Source organism: Oryctolagus cuniculus, chromosome 3, assembly GCF_051225735.1.
Source record: "Oryctolagus cuniculus isolate XC-2025 breed Fujian yellow rabbit chromosome 3, ASM5122573v1, whole genome shotgun sequence".
Taxonomy (NCBI): Eukaryota; Metazoa; Chordata; class Mammalia; order Lagomorpha; family Leporidae; genus Oryctolagus; species Oryctolagus cuniculus.
This window is the reverse complement of record NC_142869.1, coordinates 61,129,161-61,147,359: the sequence shown is the minus strand read 5'-3', so window position 1 is coordinate 61,147,359 and position 18,199 is coordinate 61,129,161. Positions and strand designations below refer to the sequence as shown.

The 18,199-nt window shown below is 39.2% G+C and overlaps 1 pseudogene; it reads right to left on the bottom strand.

Annotated features, from left to right (window-relative positions):
• LOC108176932 (ras-related protein Rab-9A-like) lies at window positions 1-8,018 on the bottom strand (annotated as a pseudogene).
• Window positions 8,019-18,199: the final 10,181 nt, after the last annotated feature.

Here is an 18,199-nt window from a genome sequence, read left to right as displayed (position 1 = left end):
TCAGAGCCCTTTATCTAAGGACTCTCCAAGAGTTTTTAAGTTGTTGGGATCAGCCCTAGAGACAAGCAACAATCGTTTAAACACCAAGCATTACCAGAAGAACTCCATGTAAGTATTCTACAGGACTAGTTGAAATCGATGTAGCTAAGATGGGCTTCTGCAAAAGATTCCTTGAAGAAGACAGACTCAGCTAATGTATAATGGAGAAGGGGCTAGAGAGTGGGATTATGAAACGACCTGAAGTCTAGGATGAAACACTTGAGTTCCAGTCCCTACTGCTTGGAGAGCAATTGTGGGCAAGTTGAATTCAATGCCCCCTGCCTCTTTTTTCCTATCCAACTTTGGTGCTATGATGAAGCTTTTTGGATTGACATCCATGACATTCTTCATATATTACCTTTTTTTAAGGATTTCTCACTTTAAATAAAAATACACAAACTTCCAAAATATGTCAACTAATCAGGTAGTTTATTACATTTTGAAAATTTATTTGCTAAGGAAAATATTCTAAAGAAAGTTCTCTTTCATCCTCCACAGGATAATTTATAACATCTGGAGGTTTTATTGGTTACAGGGCAGTGATGCTGCTAAATAATCCACAATGCACAGGCCATCCCCAGAGAAAATAATTCCCTATACATAGAAAACATTCAGAAATGGACGTAAAGAAAATTTTTGTGTAGATGAAGGGCAGGTATATGCAATATTCATACCCACTAAAAAGAAAGAAAAATATTTAAAACAACACAAGGGGCAGTTATTTGGTACAGCAGTTAAAGATGCCACTTGGGATGCCAAAATTCCATGTCCAAGTAACTGGATTCAAGTGCTGGCTCCTTTCTCTCCTCCAGCTTCCTGCCAACGCACTTTCTGGGAGGCAGTAGGTGATGGCTCAAGTATTTGGGTCCCTGCCACTCATATTGTCTTCCTGGTTCCTAACTTCAGCACAGCCCACCTCTGGGCATTTGAGGAATGAATCAGTAGATTCACGATTGATCAATACCTCTCTCTCTCTCTCTCTCTCTCTCTCTCTATATATATATATATATATATAATCTCTCTGCCTTTCAAGTAAATTAAATAAATAAAACAGCATGAGATAGCATCAAATTAACAGACTGTTGAAAGTTATTAAGAAAGCAATTTTGTGAAAGTTTGAAGAAGTGCATATGTTATTCATTGGTGAAACTTTTTCTAGAAGCAGTGCTTACCATATTTATTAAACTCTTTTAAAATTTTATTTAAAGTACACAAATTTCATGCATTTTATATATACAGATTTAGGAACATAGTGGTTATTAAACTCTTAAAATTATTATTCCTGTTGACTCAGTTGGCAGTTTCAGTTTAGGATGATATCTTCTGAAAATAATACTAAATGTGTAGGAAAAAAAATGGGCCACCAAGAAACACTTAATACAGCTTCACACATGATGGGAAAGCTGAAGATCTAAGGGGAACAGTTAAACACTTCCCATTAAAGGAATGCGAAGGTGCTCTTAAGTATGTTTGTGAGATCATTGTAGTAGCAAGGTAAATTAATGATTATAATGAAAGACAGGAAAGGAGAACATAAATGTAATATAGCATGAGCATGAGAAAGCAAATAGCAATGTATTAAAATATTGAAGGAAATACAAAATCCAGACATATAAGTTGACAAATTGTTGATGGGCACATTAAATGTCAAGTGCAATATATAGCACACATAATATATAATTGTATATATCATAATTTTCTTTTGTGGTGTATACCACTTGATATTTCTTTCACATATATAAATTTCCCTAATTTAAAAAAATCTAAAAAGAAAAAGAGTTTGCTCTTTATTTTCTTCGTCATACTAGGGATATTGTTATATGAGTCTATTAAATAATCAGGCATACTCGCATGCACTATTGATGAGACTGTAAGTTGATATAACCCCTCAGGAAGTAACCTTACAAGGGTGCAAGTGCTTCAACACAGCAATCTCACATTGTCGTAGAGATACACTACACATCTAAGCAGGCAGGATGTACAATGTCTGTTACATCGTAGTTTGAATAAGAAAACACAACACTGGAAGCAAATTAATTTCCTGTCAACAGAGGAATTACTAAATTAGTTATCCTATTATGAATTAACTGGATTTTTGTAAGTAAAATTATCATGCATTACCCAAACTTTTTAAGTAGAATGTGTTTATACTCATATTAACTTTTGTTTTAAAAATAAAACATGCTTTTCAAAAAGCAATTGGCAAAAGATGAAATAATATATAATGTTAGTTTCAGCAGGGCTGTGATAGATACTTAAGTGAATTCAAGTATCTGCTGAAATTTCACAGATTTTGAAACTTAGAGTTTATCTATCCTCATCTGTTCATTTTGTTTAATAAAAATAATATCAAGCACAGTTGGACAAGGAATGAAGAGCCATAGCCTATCTCTACATTAGCAATAGAAGGCCCACTGAAGCTTTCCAAAGAATCACAAAACTAGGTTTTATTTGTTTTAGTAAAAACCAATCTGGCCTAATTTCCCCTTTGCTGGTAAGTTATGCTTCTCAAGACAACCCCTGACAACTCTGGACAGATTCAATTAGTGTCTCTTTTTCATGGTAATTCCAAATTCATCGTACTAATTTCCCTCATCTCTCAAAAGCTTATTTCTTGTAAGCAAATTTCTCAAGTTGCATGCTGGTTTCACTACAGATATTCTTCCATTGGAGCAGTCGTGGGAAGTGGGGAGAATACCATCAGGTTGCGTTATTAGAGGTAAAAATTTGACAAGACATCAACACAGCTTTCTTGCCCTGCATATGCTCCAAAAATAACAACTAAATACCTATCCACTAAGCCCTCCCTCCTCCATGGCAGTTCACGCTCAGCATCCTCTTGTCATCACGCCTGACATCCTGATATCCCTACCTCAGGTTCTTTGCAACTATCCATTTCTTATCTCATGTTAACTTGCTATGGGTCAGCCATATCAGAAATACCAACTCACCCTCTTATTCACCAGGAAAAGCTTAACTCTTGCATTCCTGGTGAGTAGAACTCATCTGATTTAAGCATCATCAACTTTATTTCTCACTACAAGCAACATCTGAGAATTTCTCTAACTTTTTCTGTCCAAGGTAAGGTCTCCTCCCTGTATTCTTCAGTAAAAGGATTTATACGATCTAAAGAGAAACTGGAGTATCCTCCCTGTATTCTTAATGCCAACTTCTCTTCCTTATTTCAGCACAGAACTCCTCTGTATTCTTGATCTCATTTTCTCTTGGCTGGCTCCATCATTTGAAATAATAACTGCATCTCTGCAATGCCTTTCATCAATCCTACTTTATTCATTCTGCCCTCTTACAATTAATACACGGGGGTATCCTATTTTCAAAATGAGAAAAATAAAAGCCAAAAAAGTGCTAGAAAAATTTCTTACGACTTTCTTCTCCTATAGCTGTTGCCTTCTTTTGTTCTTTGCTTTGTCATCAACATGTTTAGCTAATATTTCCTATGCCTATTTTTATATAACACCCTGCTCTATAGCTACAGTGGAGCTGGTATATAAAAATGCACATGATATAATCTCTGATTTGAATCCTTAAACCATTTCGGGGCATAAATACACCAGAAACTTCCTGGAAAAAACTTGCTCTATCGGATGTTTCTACTTTCTCATCTATTCAACCTGATGCATCAAGCTCTCAAGTTTCCACATTCCACATCATCAAGGACCTAAAGATTCCTAAATCTCAAGGCTTCTTCTCATTTCTCATCCTCTTTGATCTTTCTCATTTTAGAGAATGTTAATAATTTGAAAATATTTCCATATGAATGATCAAAATGAATTATCATAATAATCCTGTAGAGGAGATATTCTACCAAACCCCCAAACTCCTACCTTCATTTAGCACGTGAGGCTTAAGGAAAGAAAGTGATTTACCCACTCAGTGCTTGACAGAGCTTGGATGTGACCCCATACGCTTAGACTCCAAAGCCTCCACACTTCTTGCTTCCCTAGGTGCCATCCACAATAAACTAATGAGTGACTGGATGCATGTCTACTAATGACACATACATGCCAAATGCAGAATGTTTGAAAACACGTTTTCTTTCTGACATACTTTGACAGCACCCATGCAGCATCAGACATGCAATTACTGCCCAGTAACTGTTGCTGTTTGGGTTTCAACACAAAATGCAACTTCTCTTGGGCACCTGAGAGGGACAGATGGAACCTGGAGGTGCTGAAATGCTGTCTTCAGGGTTCGTGTAACGGGAGTACCTAACATGAGAACCGCCTCCATAGTTAAGATCCTTTTGTGCCTGAACAATTCAACAGTCCTAGTTTGAAGAGCAATGAACCTTTATTTTTATCACATTTTATCCTAGGGGTTAATGTTTGAGAGAGTTCTAATTCATAAATTGTCACCTTTATGTAAGTATTTTGAATAATCAAAGAAATTGGAGAATCTTAAATGCCCAAACTAAATTCACTGCTCAACTAACACAACATTTAGTTACTGAGTTAGCTCCCACTCTGTTATATTCTATTCATTCTGAAACTCTTATGACTCTAATATAATCTGAAAATGTCTAAATCAGCGCTTTGTCAATTTCTTCCTCTTTTGCAAAAATCATGAACATGGATTATTTGGAATTATTGCCTTATCAAATTCATTTGCAGGTACCATTTAAAAACTGCCTATATCTGTTGTCGGGAAAACTGTTGTCTGATAAAGGTAGCTCTCCACACGCTTTTCTGAAGTAAGAGGCATAAACACATCTGGGTTTTTATCTTCTAAACAATCTTTTAACATAATCCCAATTAGTCCAGTCATTTGCTTTCATTTGTTGCCATTCTATTTGAACATTTCACTGCCATTCGAGATGTTTTTTAAAACTTGCTGCTATTGTCTTTCTCTACTCTAACATGCAATTTTTCCTCAATCTGGCTTGTTTACATAGCTTTCTTCCTTCACAATTTCTTCATAAATGGATATTTTTAAATCTCTTCCATATGTCTACAAAACTTGACTAAGATCTCTGTTAGACATTTATTTGTGTGAACTGCTGTCTTTTTCCCTTTTTTTTTATTTCCTTGGATAAATTCACCTTAATTTTGTCTTATTTTTGAAGAATTTGTGATTACTTTGAGTAAAATCTTTGTTTGCAATCAGTCCCTAGAACAAATTTTGATTTCCTGGATGCCATCATGTACATAGCATTGTGCTTAGCTGAGGGGTGCAAAAATCTGGCAGAAGGAAGACCATGAAAACTGACAGCAGAATGTACTAAAAGGGTTCCTACATTCAGGGACATTAACATATAACAGGGTAGACAGGATACCTACAAAATCAGAATTAAAGAAGAATATGGAAATACAGCAACCAAGGTTAAATTGATTCTGTATGAATTCTGAGGGAGTTAGAAGTAATGAGTTGGAATCCCAAAGGAAGTTTCTTAGGAGTAATGAGGTTTGCTCGGGGACACATTTGGTGTGGCAGTGGTCCAGCTGGGATGGCAGAAGTATTCCAGCTGGAGGAGATGGATGGATGCAGACATGAGCAACTTGTTCAAACAATATACGAATTGCTTTTAGATGGTTGAGGGGATCCCAGTGAAGGGAGAGTGAGAGAACAGGGGCAAGTAGATGACAATAGAAGGAAAGAAGGGTGTTAATTGTTTCACTAATTGTTGATTTGTGGGGATTCCTCTTTGTAAGATTCTGATCTTTATGAGTTATGTGGGCTGCAAATACTTCCCCTGAGTTTCTGTCTTATCTTCTTTTTTTTTCTTTAAAATCACTTGATGAGTGCAAGTTCTTAATTTTAGAGTAGTCAAATTTATCAATCTTCTCAAAATCAGCACTTTTATATCTTGTTTAAGAAAATCTTTTGTCCTTGAGGTTAGAAAAGTATTCACCTATATTCTGAAAGTTTTAAAGCTTAGATTTAAAAAATAAAACTTAACTTTTGACATTAAAGCTCTTCAACCATCTGCAGTCTTTGGTGATCCTCATTGTTTCTAGCTTGGCTTCTTCAGTGGTCTCTCCTTTCCCTCAGCGATCTAAATTTTGCACAAATCTGCTTCAATTTCTCTGTTTTGTTTCACTGGCCAATTTAAGAAGAATGGGCTGGCCATTTGGCCTATTAGGAATCCATGTACTATATCAGAATGTCTGGGGTTTGAGTGCCAGCTCCAGTTTTTGACCCCTGTTTCCTATGAATGGAGATCCTGGGAGGCTGCAGGTGATGGCTCAAATAATTGGGCTCCCACCAGCCACATGGGAGAAATGGTTGATTTTCCAGTTCCAGACTTCAACCTGGTTCAACTCCAGCTGTTGCAGACATTCGGAGAGTCAATGACTGGGTGGGAACTTCTTTTCATTCTCACCCTCTCTCTCTCTCTTCCTCATAACAAGAAAAAGGATGGTCCCCGACCACTGACCTTTATAAGTACTGTCTTAATTACAATAACCTTATAATCTTTGATCATATTTTGCATAGCATTAAATCTCCAGATCACTTTGGCTATGACAGGCAGTTACATAGATAGATGAATGAGTCCTGAGTGGACCAACAATGATAGTTTTCATGAACCCAGGATTATGATTAATCCAATTCCATGCACTTGAGGACCAGAGGTTTCAGTGAGTGCAAAGAAACAGGGATGCTACTGTCAGCATTTTTGGTAATTTTTTTTAAACGAACTAACATTTTATTTTACTTTTGCATGCAAATACATTAGATTTTGATCATTAATATTTAATATTATTGCTTCAGGAAATGTTTTCCCTGAACCAACAATGCTAATTACATAAAAATAAACACATATAAAAAGTCATTCTCCATTTTCCTGGGAAAAAACCATTAAGTGTAACTTCTGGAATAGTCAGCTTTTTAAATTGTAATTAAAGTCTTGGTCATCTCATTTATTAGCTCTAAGTTACATATTTAAGTTAAGCATTAGACAACTGTTATAATTTATAAATGCAAGGCGTTGTTACCAAGTAAAATGACTCCTCTCGAGTGGATGTGTCCCTTCTCCCACCAACTAATGAAAAAACAGCAATGCATGTTAGTTTAATTTCTTTAGATGACTCACTGTTGCAAAGGCTAATTCTCCTATTACCCGTGTTTTTGTTGAGTACATGTATGAGTGGGTTAAATAGAATGCACTGACAATCCAGTCAGGGCGCCAGATTCTGTCGCGGCTGCTCCTCTTCCTGTCCAGCTCTCTGCTGTGGCCCGGAAGTGCAGTGGAGAATGGCCCAAGTGCTTGTGCCCTGCACCCACATGGGAGACCAGGAGAAGCACCTGTCTCCTGGCTTTGGATCAGCGCGGTACACCGGCTGCAGCAGGCCGGCTGCGGCGGCCATTGGAGGGTGAACCAACGGCAAAGGAAGACCTTTCTCTCGGTCTCTCTCTCACTGTCCACTCTGCCTGTCAAAAAAATAAAAAATAAAAAAAAAAGATAAACAGAAAGATGAGCCGGCTTGGGCTTTAGGTGAAGATTGTCTGTCTGAATCAAGTGATCTGACCTATCCTCTGTAGCAAGAATTCTCCGAACTGCTTCCTCAAAGGCAACATTGCACTTGTTTCAAAGTAAGGATAGTCACCGTTGTCCCTGCACCAGGCTTTGGCTTCTTCTATCTTCTTATGTCTATCTTGTTGCCCAAAATCACACACACACACACACACAAAAGCTTTCGGTATCTTTCACATCTGCAGTTCTTTCAGTTACTGAAATTCTGGAAGCTTTGTGAATCATCAACACTGAAGTAAGCAGGCAACAGCCAGACCCCTGTAAAATGGCGTTCTCAGGCTTCGGAATTGCTCCAGACCGGCTGTGTCCCAAATCTGCATGATAACAAAGATGTGCATCCACCTCCAAATCTTTATTTAAAAATTCCACACTTACTGTATGGAAGTTAGACATCAAATTTACTAGTTATGCATCCGTTCATAAGAGAACTCTTCCCAACTCCACCATCTCCAAGAATTACTTTAAAAAGTGATTATCTCCCTGCCATTAATATTTTCAAGAACTTTGACTTCAGAATCCTTAATTGTCCAATACAAGCATCATTGTCTTCTGGCGTTACTGGGAAGAATCATTCAGCCAACAGGAAAAGCGGTGCGTCACAGTGAAAGTGCCTCTCATGAACACAGAAAACGCTCCGGGAGCTCTGGAAGGCCCACTGAGGTGCAATGAGCACAGTAAAAAGGTGGGGGACCCAGCGGGCAGGAGGCAACTGCGGTGGCAATCCCGCGCTCGGCTCCAGAGGCTCCTGGCCAGAGGGAAGGGAACACCAAAACACGGTGACCAGCCAGAGAGGTGCTGGGTCGGTGGGGTGGGGCCAAGGGAGGTGGGGCGGAGCTCCAAGCAGCAGACCCCCGGAGGGAATCCTGGGGAGGTGGATCTGGAAGCCCAAGTAGCATTTTAAATAGGGGAACTCAGGAAATAGGAAATCTGCACCAGACAAATTAACATTATGCCGCTCAACTATTACTTTCGATAAACCCCAATTCTTAGAAAAACCTGTTACCTATCTTGTAACCCATATTGTTTGAAGGCATGCACTGTGTATGCCCACTACCTTAAAAAAATGCCTGGCAAATAACAGTCACTCGATAAATATTTGAGGCACGAAAGAATAAACAAAGGAACAACTGAATGCTGGAGAATATCAGGAACAATATATACATTTTTATATTCGAATTTTTTAGTGCAAAGAGTTTTATAAACAGATTCTTTTGTTGGGGGGAAGTTTACAGTCACAATCCTCTGCAGTTTGTCAATTATAGTCCTTCTGCACTGTCATGCAATGGTGCTGATGTTCAGTGGCGTTTGTCTGCAGATCAGTGAAAGGTGCTAGGGCCTGGGAGGAGTTGTGAAAGGAGGTGCATGAGTTCAGCAGCCATGGCTCCTGTTGATCTAGTTTTCATTCAAGCTGTGAATACAAAATAAACTAAAGAGAAAATGTCAGAATACTCCAAGTAATAAGTGTAAATGAGCTTGATGCAGAGTGTGTGCTCTGGTGCTGAAAGAATGCAGCCAAAGCCCACTAAAGTTCCTCTTTAGAAGGTAAGAGGGACTGGAGCTCTCACGAGAACTTCCTCACACGGTTGAAGGAGTCACCATAGCTTCTCACTGCTTTTCAAACTGTATTTAAAGCCCAGTGGTGAGTCACAATTAACCTGAATTTAAATACACAATTTCATATTATCTATATGGATAGATAGCATGCATCTTTAATTTTTTCTATAATTTGTAGATTTAGCTATTACCTACACTCATATAAATAGAAACAAATTAGCTTCACAGAGTAGAGAATGAGTGCATGCATGGCATATACTAAAAATAAGAAATAAGTTCCAGTTCATCAAAATTTTATTTCAATTTCTTAAATGCTTTATATCTGTGGGTTGTGCTGGGCTATAATATAAACTCCATTTCTTATTGTGGGGTGAGCCAACATGTGGAAAAGCCACAGTAAACTGAGCAAGGAGAGGGTCTGTCTGGCCAGCTGAAAAAGCCAGTGAAAGACCAATCCCATTCTGTTCTGTGCACACACCAAACTCCTCAAGGCCAGGCTGTGGTCACTCTTCCATAGGCTTATACTTTGTTGCCTAGTCTTTCCAGATGTGCAGTCAGGCAGCAATTTTGGTTAAAAGCAACTTTTTTCATTCCATATAGCTACAGGGAGGGCTGAGAGTTCTGGTTGTGGCTTCCCAAGTATTTATAGCTTGCCATCATTATAGAAGTTATTGTCCCATCCTTCAAAGCTTTTTTCTGTCTATTCAACTTACAACAACCCTCCAGCAGTGGTATGGAAATCCCGTTAACCTTGCCCATTCTGTCTAGCAAAGCAGGGTTTTGATGAGTTCTGTAAGCATGAGTGAATCTCATACTGTAATTTCCAGAATGTCCATGTTTTATTTTAAGTATATGATGCAGAAGTAGTTTGTATTCATTAAATGTAGTGCATACACAATTATGCTACCCTCTAAAAGTAAATCTATAATTATTCTGTGACAAGTGTCTTGCATCATTTCTTTTCTAGATAAGCTTTGTAAGTCTCAAAACTGAGAAAATAACATTTGAACCAATAAAGTTGAAATTGTCAGCACTTTTCCTCCAATGCTCATTTGTCAAATGTTCTTGAAACAATGAAAAATAAATCTTTGCAGCAACAGGATAAATGGATTCTATGTATGAAGCCCAATTGTCTTAGTCTTTTGTTTTTTTCAGTATATATTTTTAAAAAATCCAGAGCAAAACAGGTCAATTCAAGAACCTAGATGAAGTCAGTCTTACAAATCAATCCTGAATACATCAAATGAACACATAGTTTGCGTACATGTACCAAATGAGGAATGATCTAGAAGAGAAGTTTGCAAACAAAGCCAACAAGAAGCATTACTTCAATAGGTTAGAGACTTGTTGCCCAGTGTTTACTATTGTAGGGTGTCTAATTTCAGTGAGAATTCTATGTACAACTTGGACTTCATGTGTGCCCGTGTGAGCAGGAAATTTCACCTGTAGGGGACCAGCAGAACATGAAGCTGCAATTAGTGCAATTATCTCTTCCTACAGGGGAGGATCCCAGAAGCAAATAGTGCATAAAATAAGGGCTGTTAACTAAAGGTAATCTACTTGAGTAATTAGAATGTGCTTTTCAATTTTATGATTTTCTTTTAAGATTTATTTATTTATTTATTTGAAAGTCAGAGCTCCAGAGACAGAGGAAGAGATAGATGCTGGGTTACTCCCCAGAAAGACGCAATAGCCAGGGCTGAGCCAGGACAAATCCAGGAGCCAGGAGCTTTGTTTGGGTCTTTCCTGTGGGTGCAGGGGCCCAAGCACCTGGGCCATCCTTTGGTGCTTTCCCAGGCCATTAGCAGGAAGCTGGACCAGAAGTTGAGCAGCTGGGACATGAATTGACACCCATATAGGATGCCAGTGTCACAGGCAGCAGCCTTAACTGCCACACAACAATGCTGGGCCCTGTAATTTATTTTTCATAGACAGAGAGGTCGAAAATAAGAAGGCTTTGAAAAATAACAATGAATTTGTGCTGAAAGATAGATATTTGAGTTGATTCAAAAAGGAGACATCTTCCTTGGCATACAGTCTGTCCACAAAAAACCAGGCCATTCGTTTCCTTTCCTTTGGTGGGTGAATCTCATGAACATTCATAACAGAAGGTATTTCATAATTTTTTGTTATTGTTTTCCATGCTTGTGAGACATTTCATCATGCTGTGATTTTCAAAGAGTGGCCCAAGGATGACCTCTAGATTGTCCTTGGAATGTTGTCAAGGTACCAATATTGACGATAATATCTACAATTTTATTTCTGGAATGGTTTAACTTGGTGGTCCTCTCCTCTCAAAAATGTGGTAGGTACATCTTTAGAGCTTTTTATTCTGTTAAGATGCATTGTGGGGGCCAGCGCTGTAGCATAGCAGGTAAAGCCACCGCCTACAGTGCTGGCATCCCATATGGGTGCCAGTTCAAATCGGGGCTACTCCACTACCAGCTCTGTTATGGCCTGGGAAAGCAGTGGGAGATGGCCCAAGTTCTTGGGTCCCTGCACCCATGTAGGAGACCTGAAGAAGCTCCTGGCTCCTGGCTTTGTATCTGGCATCTCTGGCCATTGTGGCCATCAAGGGAGTGAACCAGTGGGTGGAAGACCTCCCTCTTTTTCTGCTTCTGCCTCTCTCTAACTCTGCCTTTCAAATAAATAAACAAAAATCATTTAAAAAAGATGCACTGTGGGCCATTTTGAATTTGAGAAGTATATAGTGCCGAATAAAAATGTGAATTCAATTCTTCTCTAGAATTCTTCTCTAGGTTTGATAAACTCATTATTGGGACTAAATTAAAAAATGCCTTAAAAATGGACAATCTTCCATATTATTACTTTTATAGTTTTCTTATTTCATTATGTAGAAATTGTGTTAAGGATTAAAATTATATTGCTTGATAAAATAAATCTGATGCCTGACATTTATTCTACCTTAGGCCTTTTTCTTTGAGGCTGTTGAATTCCAAGACAAGACTATGGAAGAAATACATAATATCCTAATTTTATGTTTACAGTACTGGGTTTTTAATAAATTGAATACTTACTATAAGAAAATTCTTCCAATATCTCCTTTGATCTTGGAGAACACACTGACCTCTGCATTCATAGTGTGTTGGGGAAATGAGCAGTACCTACCACTTTAGTTCTCTGAATAAATTCATGACTACCAGAGAAGAATGGTCCTTGTTAATTAAGAGACACTTAAGAATAGTTTCTTGACTTTCTGTAGTGTTGTAAATCTTCCCTTTTGGGAGTGCAGGATTTTTATATATTTTTTTAAAGAATTATTTTATTTATTTGAAAGACAGAGTTACAGAGAGAGGTAGAGGCAGAGAGAGAGGTCTTCCATCCGCTGGTTCACTCCCCAGATAGCCGCAACGGCTGGAGCTGAGCTGATCCAAAGCCAGGAGCCAGAAGCTTCTTCCAGGTCTCCCAGGTGGATGCAGGGTCCCAAAGACTTGGGCCATCTTGTACTGCTTTCCAGGCCATAGCAGAGAGCTGGATCAGAAGAGGAGCAGCCGGGACTAGAACAGGCGCCCATATGGGATGCCAGCACTGCAGGCCAGGGCTCTAACCCACTGCGCCACAGTGCCGGCCCCCAGGATTTTTATATTTAAAGAAAACACACACCTATCTTTATACCAGATGGTATGTAGACACTTTGTGTTATTATTCATTGTTCTGCGCATTGCTACAGATTCTATAGGTATCTTTTACACTTCTCTCCTCTTTGATAGGCTAAAAATAGAATCTAGCATTTAATGTAAGAGTAAATGAAGAGTTGAAAAAAGCTAAAATGAGTACCAAGTGCATAAGAAGATTAATTTTGTCCTTTTTTGTTTTTATTTATTTGAGGGGTAAAGTTACTTACAGAGAGAGGGTGAGACAGAAAGGTTTTCCATCCACTGGTTCACTCCCCAAATGGTCGCAGTGGTTGGAGCTGGGCCATTCTGAAGCCAGGAGCTAGGAGCTTCTTCCAGGTCTCCCATGCAGGTTCAGGGGCCCAAGCACTTGGGTCATCCTCTACTGCTTTCCCAGTCCATAAGCAGAGACCTGGATCAGAAGAGGAGCAGCCAGGACATAACCCAGTGCCCATATGGGATTCCAGAGCTGCAGGCAGAGGCTTAGGCTACTGTGCTACAGCGCCAACCCCTAATTTTGTCCTTATACCACTTGATCATCTCAAGAAAACAATAAACTCTCCCTGTAGCCAAAGCTACATCTGCATAGATAACTCCGGAAGGAAGGTTGACTCTTCCTTTCATAAACTGAATGTTTTATAATATTGTATTCATGCTTAGTTCTCTGGATAAATTCACAACTAACAGAGAAGACTGCTCCTTGTTAATTAAGATACATTTAAGAATAGTTTCTTGACTTTCTGTAGTGTTGTAAATCTTAACATGTCAGTTGAAGCAGCTGATCTCTTCTTCTTTTAGCTCTGTTGAAGACCTAATAGCTGCATTAACCTTGCAATGAACAAGCATTTGACTCACATTTTCTGACTCCACACCATCCAATTTTCGATATAACAGTATTATCTAAAATCAAGTCCTAGTTAAAAATGCCATTACAAAATCATACACTGTCAATGTGTGACTTAAAAATAAAGCTGTAACAGAGGATGTAGCATTAATCTACCTACACAGTGGTTCTACTCAAGAGATATTGAGCCTTTTCCTGGTAGCATTTCCCAGGTCTGGCACATCCTCCTCTCTCTGAGGATAGATGAGGATGTAGACTATGCCTCATCCTCAGCTTCTCTGATTCATGGAATAATGTTTTTGATGATCTACCATGTACAGATTTTCTCTACTGTGTACAGAGTTTCTCCTAAGAACTTTAATTTCTTGAGGAATTTATTTTTAGTATGATTTTCTTTCCATAACTTTAAGATTTTGAATAACTTTGTAAAACATCTCATTACCCCAAAATTGCAGATCTAATCTTAAGAATGAATCTTAGTCCCTTCTTCGTAGAATCTTTTCTGATAAGGAGAAAATAGACTCAAGACTCAAGTTTATCTCTAGGTGATAGGCATAGGCCAGGAACAAAAATGGTATTTTTAATGATTCCTGAGGAAAAGAGAAGCAAGGTACAAAATTCTTCAACTGTGCTTCCATCTAATTGGCCAACGAAGAGACACAGGTTTACTTTAAAATGGTTTTATATAACTAACATTTTCTAAAGTTTATGCTAAGAGAGGGAAAGGAAAACGACACTGCATAAGATCACAGAATAAAGGACTTGTGTCACTGGGTACTGTTCCTGGAAAATTAATAGGTTCCAAAATCAAGCAAAATGATTAATACTGGCTTTTATTTGATCTATAAGCCACAGTGACAGGCACAGCATGGCTCTGACTTTGCCTGGCATTGTGATTTAATGAAAAGAGAAAGTTTAAAAGAAGACGATGAAGGAGAGTGGGGGAACTAACTCAAACCCTTCTGCTCTGGGTCAGAAACTTCTTGATTGATGTACCCAGCTTCTGATTTCTAAATCTTGATCAACTCTGTGTGTGTGTGGATATTTTCTTCTTAAGACAGAAAGATAAAAGGTGTTAGTTTTTTAAACATAAGTACCAATTTTCTAGAAGGAAAGTGATGGACAGCTACATATTTTCTAAAGGAAATGCCATTTGCAAAGACATAAATAATAAGGCTTGGGACAGTAGGGGAAAGTAAATGTGCTAATCGTGGGTGTACTTTCACAATAAAATCACCACGAAATTTTGGATAAATAAAATCATTTTTGGAAGACTTGATTAGAAGATGGCTAAGGCAGAGTGTTGGTTTGAGTAAATGTATACACCAAGGTCAGTTACATCTCAAGGCCTGAGGAGAATGGACTAGGAATCAACATTAGTCTTCAGAGGTCTCTTGTCTCTGTCTCTCATTAGCCCAACGTAGTGGATTCAGACCTAGACATTATAGAGCACTTGGGTTGAAAGATCATTTCATGATTGAGAAAAATGCAATATCCAAACCCCTATGTTAAAGGTTGAGGTCACTGTAGTAACTGGAGCTCTCAAAGAACCAACCTGGCATCGTCACCATTCACTGTCTTAAGATTCTTGCTGTGGCTGTTGCTTACCACCGCTCAGAAATCTCTCCAAAATGGTTTCTGCCCACTGAATCATCTTCTCATTTCCACCTTACTCTCTGGTTCCTCTAAAGGATCCCAGTTGCATGCTGCTCCATTGGAGCCTGTCTGAACCTGATCTAGGTGACTTGTCCATCATGCCTCATTTTGCTTCCAGAGGTTTCTTCAGAGATCATAACTTCTTCTCTACCCTGCATCACCACTCTCCATGGAATTTCTCACAACAAGCAGGGATGTGCTCTACATTTTCAGAAAGAAATTCATCCTGTCATTGGGTACTGACATCTGCCTCAGTGGTTGTTGTTACCATGGTTTTGTATTTTCTTTCATTTACTCACTTTTTTTCTCCACATTTACTGACAATCTCCAGGCACTGACTCAGAGTTAAAGGCATGGTCTTCATTCTCCTGCAGAACATAACCTGGTGGGAATAGCAACTCAAATATTACGGCATGCCATGACATATGTTTTGATAGATAGGGGTTATAGGACCACTTACGCCAGCCTTCCAAATTAGTTAGATGGCTGGATCGCAGAATCACGGGATTGAATGGTACAATTGTACCCTTTTATGAGAAAATGGTAGCCCCAAATCTCTTGGTATTATTCACTCAAAGAGTGCTTACTGAGTGTCTGCAGGGGGCTGAAAACTTCTGTTTGCTATATGTTTAGCACTGAACAAATGTTCCCAAACATTCCTGTTCTCATGCAGCTTATATTCTATGGAGCCAAGAACTCTAACAGGCAACACATGAATAAGTGAAATACACAGTAGAGAAGATAGTGGTATGTGCTAAAGGGAAAAATCAGGTAAGAGGGGTGTGAAACGTAAATTGGAGATTGATCTATTAGGGCAGCCAGTGAAGAGCTCCCCAAGCAAGTGAGTGAGCAGTGCTGCTCTCTGTGAAGACACAAGCATTTCAGATCAAGGCAGACAAGTGCAAAATATCCCATGAAAAGAAGTGCCCAAAGTGTCCAACATCAATGAGGAGACCACTGTAGCTTCGGAGGATGAGACGGTGAGAAATCACCATCCTAAGGTGGATGTCTCACTTCCCAACCCAGGTTCAGGACTCCTTGAAAAGAGGGAAGTTTAGATGCTGTGATCAAGGACAGCAGTGTGGGAAAGCAATGCTCTGTCTCCCAGACCTGGCCTCATCTGGCCACCTTCAAGCTTTACTATTCTGCACATTGTATTTGATGTACACACCTCTTCCAGGAAGGATGAATGGAGGCAGCAATCTTAACAGACAACACGATGGAACTCCATCATCTCAGGTCTATTTAGGGAAAGGTGCAAAAGTGATTCTGCACCCTAGTAATTTAATTCTACCCCTCTATTTTCTTCTCCAAAATCATTTCTCAGCTGACATCACCTTGCACAGTAAGGTTTCCCCAGAACAAATTCCTATAAGAGCTAACCAATCACTGTAAAGAACTGAGTCTCTAGGGACTCCTTTAGAAAATATCTCATAGAAATTAAAACATCAATGAAATTCTCTGGTTTCAGAAAACTCAAAACCACACACACACACACACACACAAGCTAGGAACCAAGCCAAAATCCTAGACAAGACTGAAAACAGCACCTTCATGGCTGCCTCTGAGGCCATGGTTCCTAAGCTTTCATCAATTATGGACCCTGCGGAGCACCTGATGAAAGATATGGAACCCAGCTCAGGGAAATGCATACTTTTTTTTTTTTTTTTTTACTTCAAGGAGGTTATAAATCCCATGAAATGGGATGGCTCTGTGGAGCTGGGATTTAGAAAGCCTGCTTTAAAAGAAAAACTTTCTTTTTCAAAACAGCTGAAAATTTCTCATACTTACATTTGTTAATGTCCTCTAAACTTCAGGGTTACAACTTTACTATCTCTACTTACTATAAATGTAGTATAATTTACAGCTTAGCAATAAGAATCTAGTGCCACTCCTGATACCAGTTCAGTCACAAAGCTGGAGCTGAGGCAGGGAGCTACTGACGAATTCCGTTCAGATGATCTGTCTTGGGAGAAGTCCCCATCAAGCCGTTTCAGGAGGAACCCTCAGGGCACAGCTTCCAAACCCCTTGCCAGCATCTCTGAGACCCTGTTAAGAGCCTTGGACCCAGGAGCAGAAGCACTGAATTATAAAAACAGATTTAGCTCTTTTATTCTCTTGGTGTCAGTGGGGATGCTCCTCTCTCCTACCATTTATTCAATACATTCACCTGGAATGGCTTCTCAAACTTCTTTATAAGCACTGGAGCTCTGTTCCAGGATGTAAGGGAGGAAATTAATGAGAGACAGCAAGAAAGATTATGCCTGCTGATATAGTTATCATCTGTGTACCTGCTAACCCAACAACAGCCCTGTGAATCTGAGCTTAAAACACTGAAGTTTTTCTGCTTGGAAAGGGTCCAGAAGGCAAAAGAATTTAAACACATATATACACATTGCTTTCTGGTTTTGTATATAAAAAAAAAAAAAACAAGAGGTGCTGATACTCTAAATAAGTTGCAAAATGCTTCTCCCACTCTTTTCCTGTACCCACGTCCCATCTTCACTGGCTGCTTCGGTTTGTGAACTCCTTGTTCTCACCCAAGGAGTTAGCCAGGAAGGAAATGATAATTAGTTTAGGATGATGGAAATCAACACTGCTTTGAGGAAGCCACAGTCAGAGCTCTAACTAGGTATGCGACATATTTGCAATCTGTGGTATTGAGGGTGGAGGAGACACTGGGTTTTTCTAATAGACAAATTTCCCATGCTTTGGGGAAGTAAACTGAGTTCCATCAGGGAAGAGGGTTAGTCCAAGGAACCAAGAACTGGGCTCTCAGGCAAAGAGAAGTCTTCCTGTCTTCTGATTGTGAGTCAGGACTAGGCCTGCCTGAGTGTTCTGTCACTGGCGGAAGACAGAGGAGAATCCTTCAAGGGGGGTACCCTGCTCCACTGCTTTGATTATCGCTGTCTCTGTAGAAATTCTTGTCGTTAATGAGGATGACCTCAACCAGGGAAATGCTTAACACGATACAGAAAA